General features: G+C 39.9%; 1 protein-coding gene across 6 annotated transcripts in view; it reads right to left on the bottom strand.

Moving 5' to 3' along the window:
* Positions 1 to 13,263, bottom strand: part of EMID1 (EMI domain containing 1) — a 47,071-nt gene that overhangs the window by 10,849 nt on the left and 22,959 nt on the right. The gene's annotated exons all lie outside the window — the stretch shown is intronic.

Below are 13,263 nucleotides of genomic sequence, written 5' to 3'. Positions count from 1 at the left end.
CCCAGCCCCCTCAGCCCCTTGGCAAATAGCTTAAGCAGGAAGCTTTAGTCTTACTGGGCTGAAAGTCACAGGTTGGAGTGGAGACTGCCAAAGAAGGAGGAAATTGAAAGGAAATCCTAGAAAGCAGGGAGCCACAGTAGGGGAGTGAAATCTACATAAATACCCCCCTCTAATCCTTGGATAGTCAAACTACCCATCCTAAAGTCACAAAGCTGAATCCAACCCATACTCCAGACCAAAGATCAACATTCTTTAGAGGAAGATACTAGAATACAGATTCTCTTTATTATCTATATTGTCCAGTATGGACAATTACTAGATATGTAAAGAAACAGGAAAATGTGCCCACAATCAAGAGAAAAATAAGTCAGTAGAAATGGATCCATAGCCAACCCAGATATTGGAATTAGTAGACTCAAAGTTTAAAATACCTGTGATATTTATCATCAGGGAAATGCCAATCAAAACTACGAGATATCACCTCACACCTGTCAGAATGGCTAAAATCAACAACACGAGAAACAACAGGTGTTGGCAAGGATGCAGAGAAAGAACCCTGGTGCAGTATTGGTGGGAATGCAAACTGGTGCAGCCACTATGGAAAATAGTATGGAGGCACCTCAAAAAGTTAAAAATAGAGCTACCCTATGATCCAACAATTGCACTGGGTATTTACCCAAAGGATACAAAATACTAATTCAAAGGGATACATGCACACTGATGTTTATAGCAGCATTATCTAAATAGCTAAATTATGGAAACAGCCCAAATGTCGCTTGATTGATGAATGGATAAAGAAAATATAGTGTATATATATATGAATATATATATATATATGAACAGAAACTGAAAGAGAACAGACATATATATCTATATATGAAATATTATCCAGTCATAAAAAAGAATGAGATCTTGCCATTTGCAATGACATGAATGGAGATAGAGAGTATTATGCTAAGTGGAATAAGTCAGTCAGAGAAAGACATATCACGTGATTTCATTCATATGTGGAATTTCAGAAACAAAGCAAATGAGCATAAAGAAAAGAGAGGGAGAGGGGCAAACTAAGAACCTGACTCTTAACCACAGAGAACAAACTGATGGTTACCAGAAGGGAGGGAGAGAGGTGGGGGGATGGGTGAAATAGGTGATGGGGATGAAGGAGGACACTTGTCATTATGAGCACCAGGTGACGTACGGAAGTGTTGAATCACTATATTGTACACAACTGAAACTAATTTACACTGTAAGCTAACTAACTGGAATTAAAAAAAATAAATAAAATATCTGTGATAAATACGTTGAAGAGTGTAGTGGAATTAATATAATGGGTGATGAGACGGGGAATTTCAGGAGATCTGTGAAAAAAATCCTGGAAATGAAAAGGATAATACTTGAAATAAGAAATTCATTAGCTGGGATTAACAGAAGATGGGCCGTAACAGAAGAAAGAATCGGTTAACTTGAAGACAGGTCAATGCAACATCTCAAACTGAAGCACAAAGAGGAAAAAAGATTAAAAAAAAAAAATTAACAGAGCCTGGGGCACCTGGCTGGCTCAGTTGGAAGAGTGTGTGACTCCTGATTTTGGGGTTGTGAGTTCAAGCCCCATGGGGGGTGTAGAGACTACGTAAACAAAAAACTTAAAAAAAAAATTAACAGAGCCTCAATGACTCAGGAGAGAGTATTAGGTATAATTAAAGTCCCAGAAGGAGAGAAGAGAGTGAAGGAACAGAAAAAATGTTGAAGAAATATTAGCCAATCTTGTCTCGAAATTTGATTTAAAAACAAAACAAACGAGCCTTTTTGTTTCTGGCAAGGCACATGAGGAGCTCAGAAGTTGCCATTCTGGGGGCGCCTGGGTGGCTCAGTTGGTTAAACATCTATCTTTGGCTCAGGTCATGATCCCAGAGTCCTGGGATGGAGCCCCGCATCGGGCTTCCTGTTCAGAGGGGAGCCTGCTTCTCCCTCTCCATGCCGCTCCCCCCCCCCCCCGCTTGTGCTCTCTCTCTGTCAAATAAATAAATAAAATCTTAATAAAAAAAAAGTTGCCATTCTGTCCTACTAACAAGGAAAATGCTGGGCAAACTGGAAAACCAACAACTCTTCTTTGAGCCATCAAAGCAGTGGGGTCACAGGACAAACCACTGCCCCTCAAATTGCAGAAAGAGGGGGTGGATTACAGTTTACTGAGCAGAAGCCTCCCTGGGAACCAGTGTCAGCTGGGAAAACCTAAACATAACTGACAAATTTCTGGGGGCCAACTCTCAGTGTGGCTGACTGAGAATTAAACATCCCGGGGGGGGGGACCCAGTTTTGGGGGGAATCCCCACATCTGTGTGAGTTTTACACACGAGCTCTGTCAGATTCTCACAGTGACTACTGCAGAAAAATCTCCTCATGCTTTCAGCAGGAGGAGGGGGAAAGGAACCAACTTGAAACATGCCAGAGCATTCTGTTCTTCTGGGTGGGGTCTGCTCTCAGGAGAAACTATTTTACCAGAGCCTAACCTCCTAGGGTCGTATCAGAGCCTAACTGACCTGAGAGTAGGGAAATACCCAACGATAGCTGGCTTTAGCCTTCCACATGGGGGAAGAGAAATAGCCCAGCTTGCCCCTTCTAGGCATCTTGTCCCACCTAACAGGGGTGGGTGGGTGGTGGTCACAGGGGGTGGGAAAAACAAAAACATACCAATATTAAGAAGTGCTGGTAAAGTTCACAGTCCAGGGGCGTAGGCTTACTGAAGGACTGAGACCTAACCACAGGACTACAGAATGCTTCCTCCCTCTGCACACCTAACCACTACATTACTAAAGTCTCTTTACTGCCATTTCTTCACCCAGTACATCATATCATGTGTACCTTCCTTTTTTTTTCTTAAAGATTTTATTTATTTGACAGAGAGAGAGACAGCCAGCAAGAGAGGGAACACAAGCAGGGGGAGTGGGAGAGGAAGAAGCAGGCTCCCAGCAGAGGAGCCCAATGTGGGGCTCGATCCCATAACGCCGGGATCACGCCCTGAGCCGAAGGCAGATGCTTAACCGCTGTGCCACCTAGGAGCCCCCATGGTTACCTTCCAACAAAAAAAAATTATGAGGTATTTCGTAGGCTGCCTTTGAGTTTTGTTGACTGTTTCCTTTGCTGTGCAAAAGCTTTTTCTTTACCACTTTTTTAAAAAAATGATATTTCAAGATTATTTATTAATTTATTTGAGAGAGAGAGAGAGAGCACAAACTGTGCAGGGAGGAAGGAGAGGCAGAGGGAGAGGGAGAGGCAGAGGGAGAGGGAGAAGCAGACTCTCCGCTGAGCAGGGAGCCCAACTCGGGGCTCGATCCCAGGACCCTGAGATCATAACGTGAGCTGAAGGCAGGCATGTAACAGACTGAGCCACCCAGGCGCCCCTGTGTAAAAACTTTTTATCTTGATGAAGTCCCAGTTGTTCATTTTTGCTTTTGTTTCCCTTTCCTCTGAAGATGTGTCTAGCAAGAAGTTGCAGCAGCCGAGGTCACAGAGGCTGCTGCCTGTGTTCTCCTCAAGGATTTTGATGGATTCTTGTCTCACATTTAGGTCTTTCATCCATTTTGAACTCATATGTGGAATTTAAGAAACAAAAAGGACAAGGGGCGCCTGGGTGGCACAGCGGTTAAGCGTCTGCCTTCGGCTCGGGGCGTGATCCCGGCCTTATGGGATCGAGCCCCACGTCAGGCTCCTCCGCTGGGAGCCTGCTTCTTCCTCTCCCACTCCCCCTGCTTGTGTTCCCTCTCTCGCTGGCTGTCTCTATCTCTGTCTAATAAAAAAAAAAAAAAAAAAAAAAAAAAAAGACATGCAAAGTCTTTAAAAAAAGAAAAAAAGGACAAACATAGGGGAAGGGAGGGAAAAATAAAATAAGATGAAAACAGAGCGGGAGGCAAACCATAAGAGACTCTTAACTCTAGGAAACAAACTGAGGGTTGCTAGAGGGGAGGTAATTGGGGGGATGGGGTAACTGGGGGATGGGCATTAAGGAGGGCACTTAATGGAATGAGCACTCACTGTTGTATGCAATTGATGAATCACTAAATTCTACCTCTTAAACTAATAATACATTATATGTTAATTAAATTGAAATTAAATTGAACATTTTAAAAAATTACAAGGCATACTAACAGGCAAAAAACACAGTTTTAAGAGACTGAGCAAATACCAGATCCCAAGTCAGATATAGCACAGATGTTGGAGTTATCAGACCAGGAATTTAAAAAAACAACTATATGGGGCACCTGGGTGGCTCAGCCGGTTAAGCATCTGCCTTCAGCTCAGGTCATGATCTTGGGGTCCTGGGATAGAGGCCCACGTCAAGTCCCACATCGGGCTCCCTGCTCAGGGGGAAGTCTGCTTCTGCCTCTCCCTCTGCTCCTCCCCACTGCTCATGATCTCTCTCTCTCAAGTAAATAAATAACCTTTTAAAAAAACAACTGTGATTAATATGCCAAAGGCTTTAATGGAAAAAAATTGATAAAATGCAAGAACAGAGGGATAATGTGAGAAGAGAGATGGAAATTCTAACAAACAAAAAGAAATGCTAGATTTTGGTTGCAGGTGCTCTTCATAGAGTCCGTTAGCTAAGGGCCATCCCATTCTTCCCAGGCCTCTTAAGAAATATTTCAATTCTAGCAAAGGCCGTGCTGCTTTCTAGTATTAAGAGCCACGGTCCAGAAATACAAATTTAATAGAATTTCAGCCATTTATCTCCCAGACTGTCCCCTTCCTGAAGTTTTACCTAGAGCAGGAAAAAAATCATGAAAACACTACCTGCAACCACAAGTCCTTCAGTTTCCTGGCCAAGATTTCATATGCCCTTAAAGATACCTTTCAAGGAGAAAGTGGCATGGCAGGGGCACATGGGAGACTTCAAAGGTACTGATAAGGTTCTATTTCTTAAGCTTGGTGTTGGGCACATGAATATATGATTTAATAGCATTCGTCAGACTTTTCAGGTTCAGAATTTTTTTTGCATGTCTATTTGAAAAAATGCTAGAGGGGAACCTGGGAGACATAGCGGTTAAGCGTCTGCCTTCGGCTCAGGGCATGATCCCGGCGTTATGGGATCGAGCCCCACATCAGGCTCTTCCGCTATGAGCCTGCTTCTTCCTCTCCCACTCCCCCTGCTTGTGTTCCCTGTCTCACTGGCTGTCTCTCTCTCTGTCGAATAAATAAATAAAATCTTAAAAAAAAAAATGCTAGAGATCAGAAACTTGAAACAGAAACGAAGGGCTTTGAAGGGCTCATTAGTAGACTGGGCGTGGCGGAGGAAAGAATCTCTGAACTTGAGAATATGACAATTAGAACCTTTCAAAGCTGAAAAGCGATGAGAAAAAAGACTGACAAAAGCAGGACAGAATATCCAAGAATGATGGGACAATTATAAAAAGTATAACACACGTAATGAGAAGACCAGACGCAGAAGAACAAGAAAGGAAGGGAAGCAATATTTGAAGCAATAATGCCTGAGGATTTTCCCAAATTGTCAGACACCAAGCCACAGATCCAGGAAGTTCAGAGAACGCCAAGCAGGAAAAATGCCAAACAAATACTATGCCCTGGGCAGACCATACTTAAACTTCAGAAAACCAAAGATAAAAAGTATCTTGAAAGGGGCGCCTGGCTGGCTTAGCTGGAAGAGCATGAGACTCCTGACCTCAGGGTCATGAGTTCGCGCCCCACGTTGGGTGTAGAGATTACTTAAAACAAAACAAAACAAAACTAAACCCCAAAACGGTATCTTGAAAGAAGCCGGAGGAAAAATCAGCTTATCTAGAGGAGCAAAGTAAGACTTTCATCCACCTTGTCCTCGGAAGCCATTCCCACAAGAAGAGAGCAGAGTGAGATATTTTAAGTGTTGAGAGAATAAAACCACTGACCCAGAATTCTGTACCCCGTGCAATTATCCTTCAAAAGTGAAGGAGAAAGAAAGACTTGCTCAGAAAAACAAAACCTGATGGAATTTGCTGCCAGGAGATCTGCCTTGCAAGAGATGTTAAACGGAATTCTTCAAAGAGAAGGAAGTGATAAGTCAGAAACTGGGACCTCCATAATGAAAGGAAGAGCATCAGAGAAGTAATAAATGGATGTAAAATACAAACTTTCAGGGGCGCCTGGGTGGCACAGCGGTTAAGCGCCTGCCTTCGGCTCAGGCCGTGATCCCGGCGTTCTGGGATCGAGCCCCACATCAGGCTCCTCCGCTGTGAGCCTGCTTCTTCCTCTCCCACTCCCCCTGCTTGTGTTCCCTCTCTCGCTGGCTATTTCTGTTAAATAAATAAATAAAATCATAAAAAAAAAAAATACAAACTTTTATTTCCTGTATTCTTAACTGATCTAATAGAAAACACTTTGTTCAAAATAATACTACCAACAATGTATTTGATTATGCATGTGTGTATGTGTATATATAGATATATTTGCATGTAATTATATACGAGTGAAATGAACGACAACAATAATATAAGGAATAGGAGGGAAGAATTGAGAATATTTTATTATAAGGTATTCGCACTGACCATGACGCAGTATAGTGTTATTTGCAAGTAGATTTGGGTTAGTTGTAAATGTAAATGGCAGACTTTGGGGAAACCACTACAAAAAGTGAAAGAGGAGGTGCAGTTGATGTGCCAAGCAAGGAGAGAAAGTGGAATTATATGAAATGAAGAATTAAAACTGCAAAAGGCAGAAAAATTGTAGAAGACGAAAATACGAACAAAGAATAAGAGCAACAAATAGAAGACGGTAACAAATAGGGTAATTACTATTTAAATAATCATTTAAGCCTCAATGGTTTATTTTTTTATTTCTTTAAAAATTTTATTTTTAAGTTATCTCTACAGCCAGTGTGGGGCTTGAACTCACAGCCCTGAGATCAAGAGTTGCACGCTCCACCGACTGAGCCAGCCAGGTGCCCCTAAATGTCAATGGTTTAAATACACCGATTAAAAGTCAAGGATTGCATGGTGCACTGGGTGTTATACACAACTTGAATCATCGAGCCTTACATCGGAAACCGGGGATGTACTGTATGGTGACTAACATAATATAATAAAAAATCAAAAATAAAATAAAATAAAATAAAAGTCAAGGATTGTCCCGTTGGATAAATAACCAAGACCCAACTCTATGTTGTCTAGAAGAAGCCCACTTTAAATATAAAGACACATATAAAGCCAAGGGATGCCAAAGGTATACCATGCTAGCACTAATCACAAGAAAGCGAGAGTGACTACATTAATTTCAGACAGAGCAGATGTCAGAGAAAGTAATCATGGATAAAGAAGGACAATACATAATGATCAAGGGGTCAATACTCCACGAAGGCACAACAATCCTTCACGTGTATATGCCTAACAACAGAACACAGAAGAATACGAGGTCAAAACAGATAGAACTGCAGGGAGAAATGAATCCACTGTTATAGCTGGAAACTCTAACATCCTCTGTCAGAAAGGGACAGACTCAGACAGGCAGAACATCAGGAAGAACATACTTGAATCAATAATACCATCAATCAACTGGATACAGTTGACATCTATAGACCACTTCATCCAACAACAGATGACACATTCTTCTCAAACTTACATGGAACATTCTGGGCCATAAAATACATCTCAATGAATTTCAAGGAAGAGAAATCATACCATGCATGTTCTTAGACCACAATGGAATTAAATGAGAAATTAATAACAGAAAGATAAGGGGAAACTCCCCAAATACTTGGAAGTTAAACAACAGACTTCTAAGGAACACGTGAGTCAAATAAGAAATCTCAAGAGGCATTTAAAAATATTTTGAACTACATAAAAATAAAATGGCAACTTATCAAAATTTGTGGGATGTATCAAAAGCAATGTTTAGATGGAAATGTATTGCATTGAATGTATATATTAGAAAAGAAGAAAGATCTAAAATTGATAATCTAAACTTGGACCTTGGAAAAGTAGAAAAAAGGAGAGTAAATTAAATCCAAAGTAAGCAAAATAAAAGAAATAATAGAAATTAGAGCAGAAATCAATGAAATTGAAAACAGGAAATCTATAGAGAAAATCAACAAAACCAAAAGCTAGTTCTTTGAAAAAAAAATCAATGAAAGTGACAATACCCTATCCAGGATAATTAAAAGAGAAAAAAGAGACAAATGGATCAATGGAATAGAACAGAGAGCCCAGAAATATAAACATAGTTAACTGATTTTTTTTTAAGATTTTTATTTATTTATTTGACAGAGAGAGACAGCCAGCGAGAGAGGGAACACAAGCAGGGGGAGTGGGAGAGGAAGAAGCAGGCTCTCAGCAGAGGAGCCTGATGTGGGGCTCGATCCCAGAACGCCAGGATCACGCCCTGAGCCGAAGGCAGACGCTTAACGACTGCGCCACCCAGGCACCCCTAGTTAACTGATCTTTGACAAAGGAGCAAAGACAATGCAATGGAGCAAAGATAATCTTTTTCATAAATGATGCTGGAACAACTGGACCCTCACATGCAAGACAAAAAAATGAAGAAATTATACCAATTCTTTACAATCTCTTTCAGAGGATAGAAGCAGTGGGAATATGCCCTGACTCATTCTATGAGGCTAGCATTACCCTAATACCAAGTCCAGACAAAAGCACTACAAGAAAGGAAAGGAGATATTGAAAGATCAGTATCTCTCATGAACATAGATGCAAAATTCTTCAACAAAATATTAGCAAATGGAACCTAAGATGTATAAAAAGAATTATATACCACGACCAAGTGGGGTTTATTACAGGTATACATGGCTAATTCAACATTTGAAAATCAATTAATGTGATCTGTCACATCAACAGACTAAGAAAAATCACATGATCATATCAATAAGTACAGAAAAAGCATTTGATAAAATCCAACATCCATTCATGATAAATACTCAGCAAACTAGGGATACAAGGGAACTTCCTTAACTTGATAAAGAACATCTACAATAAACTTACTACTAACATCATAGTTAACGGTGAGAAACTCAAAACTTTCCTGCTAAAATCAGGAACAAGGAAAGCATGTCTGCTTTCACCAATGGTCATCAATATCATACTGGAAGTTCTAGCTAATGAAATAAGACAAGAAAAGGAAACAAAAAGTATACAGTTTGGGGAGGAAGAAATAAAATTTTCCTTGTTTGCAGATGACATGGTCATCTAGGTAGGAAACCTGAAAAAAATCGACAAAGAAACTCTTGGAACTAATAAGCAATTATAGCAAGGTTGAAGGATACAAGGCTAAACAAAAAACAAAAGTCTATCACTTTCTTATATACCATCGATGAATAAGAGGAATTTGAAGTTAAAAACACATTACCATTTACATTAGCACCCCCCAAAATGAAATACTTAAGTGTAAATCAAATGTAATAAGTACGAGATCCATGTGAAGAAAACCACAAAACTCTGATGAAAGATGGCAAAGAATTAAATAAATGGAGAGATATCCCACGTTTGTGGGTGGGTAGACTCAATATTGTTGCGACGTCAGTTCTTCCCAATTTGATCGATAGATTCATTGTAATCCCAATCAAAATCCCGGCAAGATATTTTATGGATATTGACCAGCTGACTCCAAAGTTTACACGGAGAGGAAAAAGACCCAGAATAACCAACTCGATATTAAAGGAGAAGAACAAACTCAGAGGACTAACACTACCCTACTTCAAGACTTACCGTAAAGCCACAATTATCAAGACAGTATGCAATTGGCAAAAAAGTGAATCTAGACACGGATCTCACACCCTTCACAAAAATTAACTCAAAATGGATCACAGATCTCAGCGTAAAATACAAAACCATAGAACTCCTAGAAGATAATGTAGGAGAAAACTTAGATGACCTTGGCTTTGATGATGACATTTTAGATACAATACCAAAAGTAGCATCCATGAAAGAAATCACTGATAAGCTGGAATTTATTAAAATTAAAAACTCTACAAAAGACAATGTCAAGAGAATGAGAAGAGAAGCCACGTACTGGGAGAAAATATTTGCAGAAGACACACCCGATAAAGGACTACTATTCAAAATATAGAAAGAACCCTTAAAAGTCAACAATAAGAAAACCAATTCAAAAAGCTTTTTACAATGGGGTGCCTGAGTGGCTCAGTTGGTTAAGTGCCCGACTCTTGATATCAGGGTCATGAGTTCAAGCCCTGTGTTGGGCTCCTTGCTGGCTGTGGAGCCTACTTACACAAAAATAAAAGTAAAATTAAAAAAAAAGAAGCTTTTGCACAGCAAAGGAAACCAACCAGAAGAAGAAAGAAGAAGAAAGAAGAAGAAGGGGAAGGAAGACAAAAAGAAAAAGAAAAGGCAATCTATGGAATGGGAGAAAACATTTGCAAACCACCTAGCTAATAAAGAGTTGATATCCAGGGGCGCCTGGGTGGCACAGCGGTTGAACGTCTGCCTTCAGCTCAGGGCGTGATCCTGGCGTTATGGGATCGAGCCCCACATCAGGCTCCTCTGCTATGAGCCTGCTTCTTCCTCTCCCACTCCCCCCTGCTTGTGTTCCCTCTCTCGCTGGCTGTCTCTATCTCTGTCGAGTAAATAAATAAAATCTTTAAAAAAAAAATTAAAAAAGAGTTGATATCCATAACATATAAGGAATTTATACAACTAACAACCAACAAATAACCCAATTAAAAACAGGCAAGGACCTGAATAGACATTTTCCCAAAGAAGATATATAAATGGCCAATAGGTATATAAGAAGATGCTCCAGATAACTAATTATCGGGGCTGCTGGGTGGCTCAGTGGGTTAAACCTTCAGCTTAGGTCATGATCCCGGGGTCCAGCGGGGAGCGTGCTTTCCCTCTCCCTCTTCCTGGCACTACCCCTGCTTGTGCTCTCTCTCTCTCTGTTAAATAAATAAATAAAATCTTTCTAAAAAAAGATCACTAATTATCAGGGAAATGCAAATCAAAACCATAACTTTAGATATCACCCCACACCTGTTAAGGTGTCTATTAGAAAAAAAAAAAAAACAAAAACCAAAAACCAAGAGAACAGATGCTGGTGAGGATGTGAAAAAAAGGGAACCCTGTGCATTGTTGGTGGGAATGTAAATTGATACAGCCTTTATGGAAAACAGAATGGAGATTCCTTAAGAAATTAAAAATAGGATTACCATACAATCCAGTGATCTCACTTCTGGGTATTTATCCAAAGAAAACGAAATTACTATCTTAAAGAAATATCTGCATTCCCATGTTCACTGCAGCATTTTTCACAAAAGCTAAGATACGGGAACAACCTAAGTGCCTGTCAATGGATGAACGGATAAATGAAATATGTATGCATGCGTGTATGCATATGTGTGTACATATATAATAGAACATTATCTATCCTTTAAAAAAGAAGGAAAATTTTCCATTTGTGACAACATGGATGACCCTGGAGGGCATTATGCTAAGTGAAATAAACCAGACAGAGAAAAACAAATACTATGCCATATCACTTAAAAAAAAAATCTTAAAGAATCTTAAAAAAAAAAAAAAAAAAAAGCTGAACAGAGAGAAACAGAGTGGAATGGTGGTTGCCAGGGCCTGGGGCAGGGGATGGGAAATGGGGAAAGGTTGATAAAGGAATACCAACTTTCAGTTAGAACATGACTAAGTTCTGAGGATTTAATATATAGTATGGTGACTGTAGTTAACGAAACTGTATTGTATAATTGAAATTTGCTAAGAGAGTAGATCTTAAGTGTTCTCACCACGTATACACACACACACACACACACACACACACACACACACAGAGTGTGTTCCTTAGGGAAAAATTTCTTACAAAACTAAACATACTATATGATCCAGCAATTGCACTCATTGGCATTTACCCAAAAGAACTGAAAACATGTCCACACAAAAATCTGCACATGGATGTTTATTCCTAACTGCCAAAACTTGGAAGCAACCAAGATGTCTTTTAGTAGGTGAATGGATAAATAAACCGTGGTACATACGATGGGATATTATGTACAGCTAAAGAGAAATGAGTTATCAAACCATGAAAAGACATGGAGGAAACTTACACGCATATTAGTGTGGAGGGAGGGACGAATGGGCGGAGCACCAGGGGTTTTTAGATCAGTGAAACTACTCTATCTGATACTACAATGGTGGATACATAACAGCATACATCTATCGATACTACGGAACGTACAACACCAAGAGGGAACTCTCATGTAAACTATGGACTTAGGGCGATAATGTGTCAATGTAGATTCAGTTGTCCAAATGTACCATTGTATGTGAGATGTTGATAGTGGGAGACGCTGTGCATATGTGAGGACAGGGAGTAAATGGGAATTCTCTGTACTTTCTGTTCAATTTTTCTGTGAACCCCCAAAATTGCTCTCTAAAAATCATTTTATCATTTAAACAAAACCAACCAAACCAACCCAAACAAAAATCCTGGCAACCTTACTGATCTAGGAATCTTAGCAAACCCAAAGAAGGATAAACACAAAATCGCACCCAACTATGTCATGATCAACTTGTTGAAAACCAAGGGTAAAGGGAAAATCTTAAAAGCCAAAGAAAAAAGACATATTACGTACAGGGGAACAGCAAGAACCACAGCCGATTTCTCATGAGAAGTTGTAATTTTCTCTGTCAGCCAGAAGACCATGGAACAACATCTTTAAAGTGCTAAAAGGGAGGAAAACTGCCAAACTATCATTTTATATCCAATTGAAAAAAATCTTTCAAAAATTAAGATGGGGCACCTGGGTGGCTCAGTCGGTTAAGCAGCTGACTCTCGGTTTAGGCTCAGGTCATGATCTCATGGGTTGTGAGACTGAGGCCCACGTTGGGCTCCCCACTCAGCAGGGAATCTGCTCGAAGTTCCTCTCCCTCTGCCCATCACCCCACTTGCTCTCTCTCTCTCAAATAAATACATAAATATATATTTTTTTAAATGGAAGTAAAATGAAGACAGTTTTAGATAAAAACAGGGAGGATTTGTTGGCAGCAGACCCATAAAGGCAGAGCTAAAGGACATTCTTTAGGCTGAAGACAAACGATACCAGATGGAATCTGGAGCTACAGGGAATCATTAGAAATGATAAATATATCAGTAGATGTGAAAGACTATTTTCCTAACTTCTTTCGAAGTCACCTGTTTAAAGCAAGAACAACAATGCATTGCAGGGATTATGACACACGCAGAAATGAAATATATGATAGCGATAGAGCGAGGTTGGAATGGGAAATCATACAGTTGTAACATTCC

The sequence above is a fragment of the Ursus arctos genome, unplaced genomic scaffold, assembly GCF_023065955.2.
Source record: "Ursus arctos isolate Adak ecotype North America unplaced genomic scaffold, UrsArc2.0 scaffold_34, whole genome shotgun sequence".
Taxonomy (NCBI): Eukaryota; Metazoa; Chordata; class Mammalia; order Carnivora; family Ursidae; genus Ursus; species Ursus arctos.
Note: the sequence above shows the minus strand (reverse complement) of the source record. Positions and strands in the feature narration are given on the sequence as shown.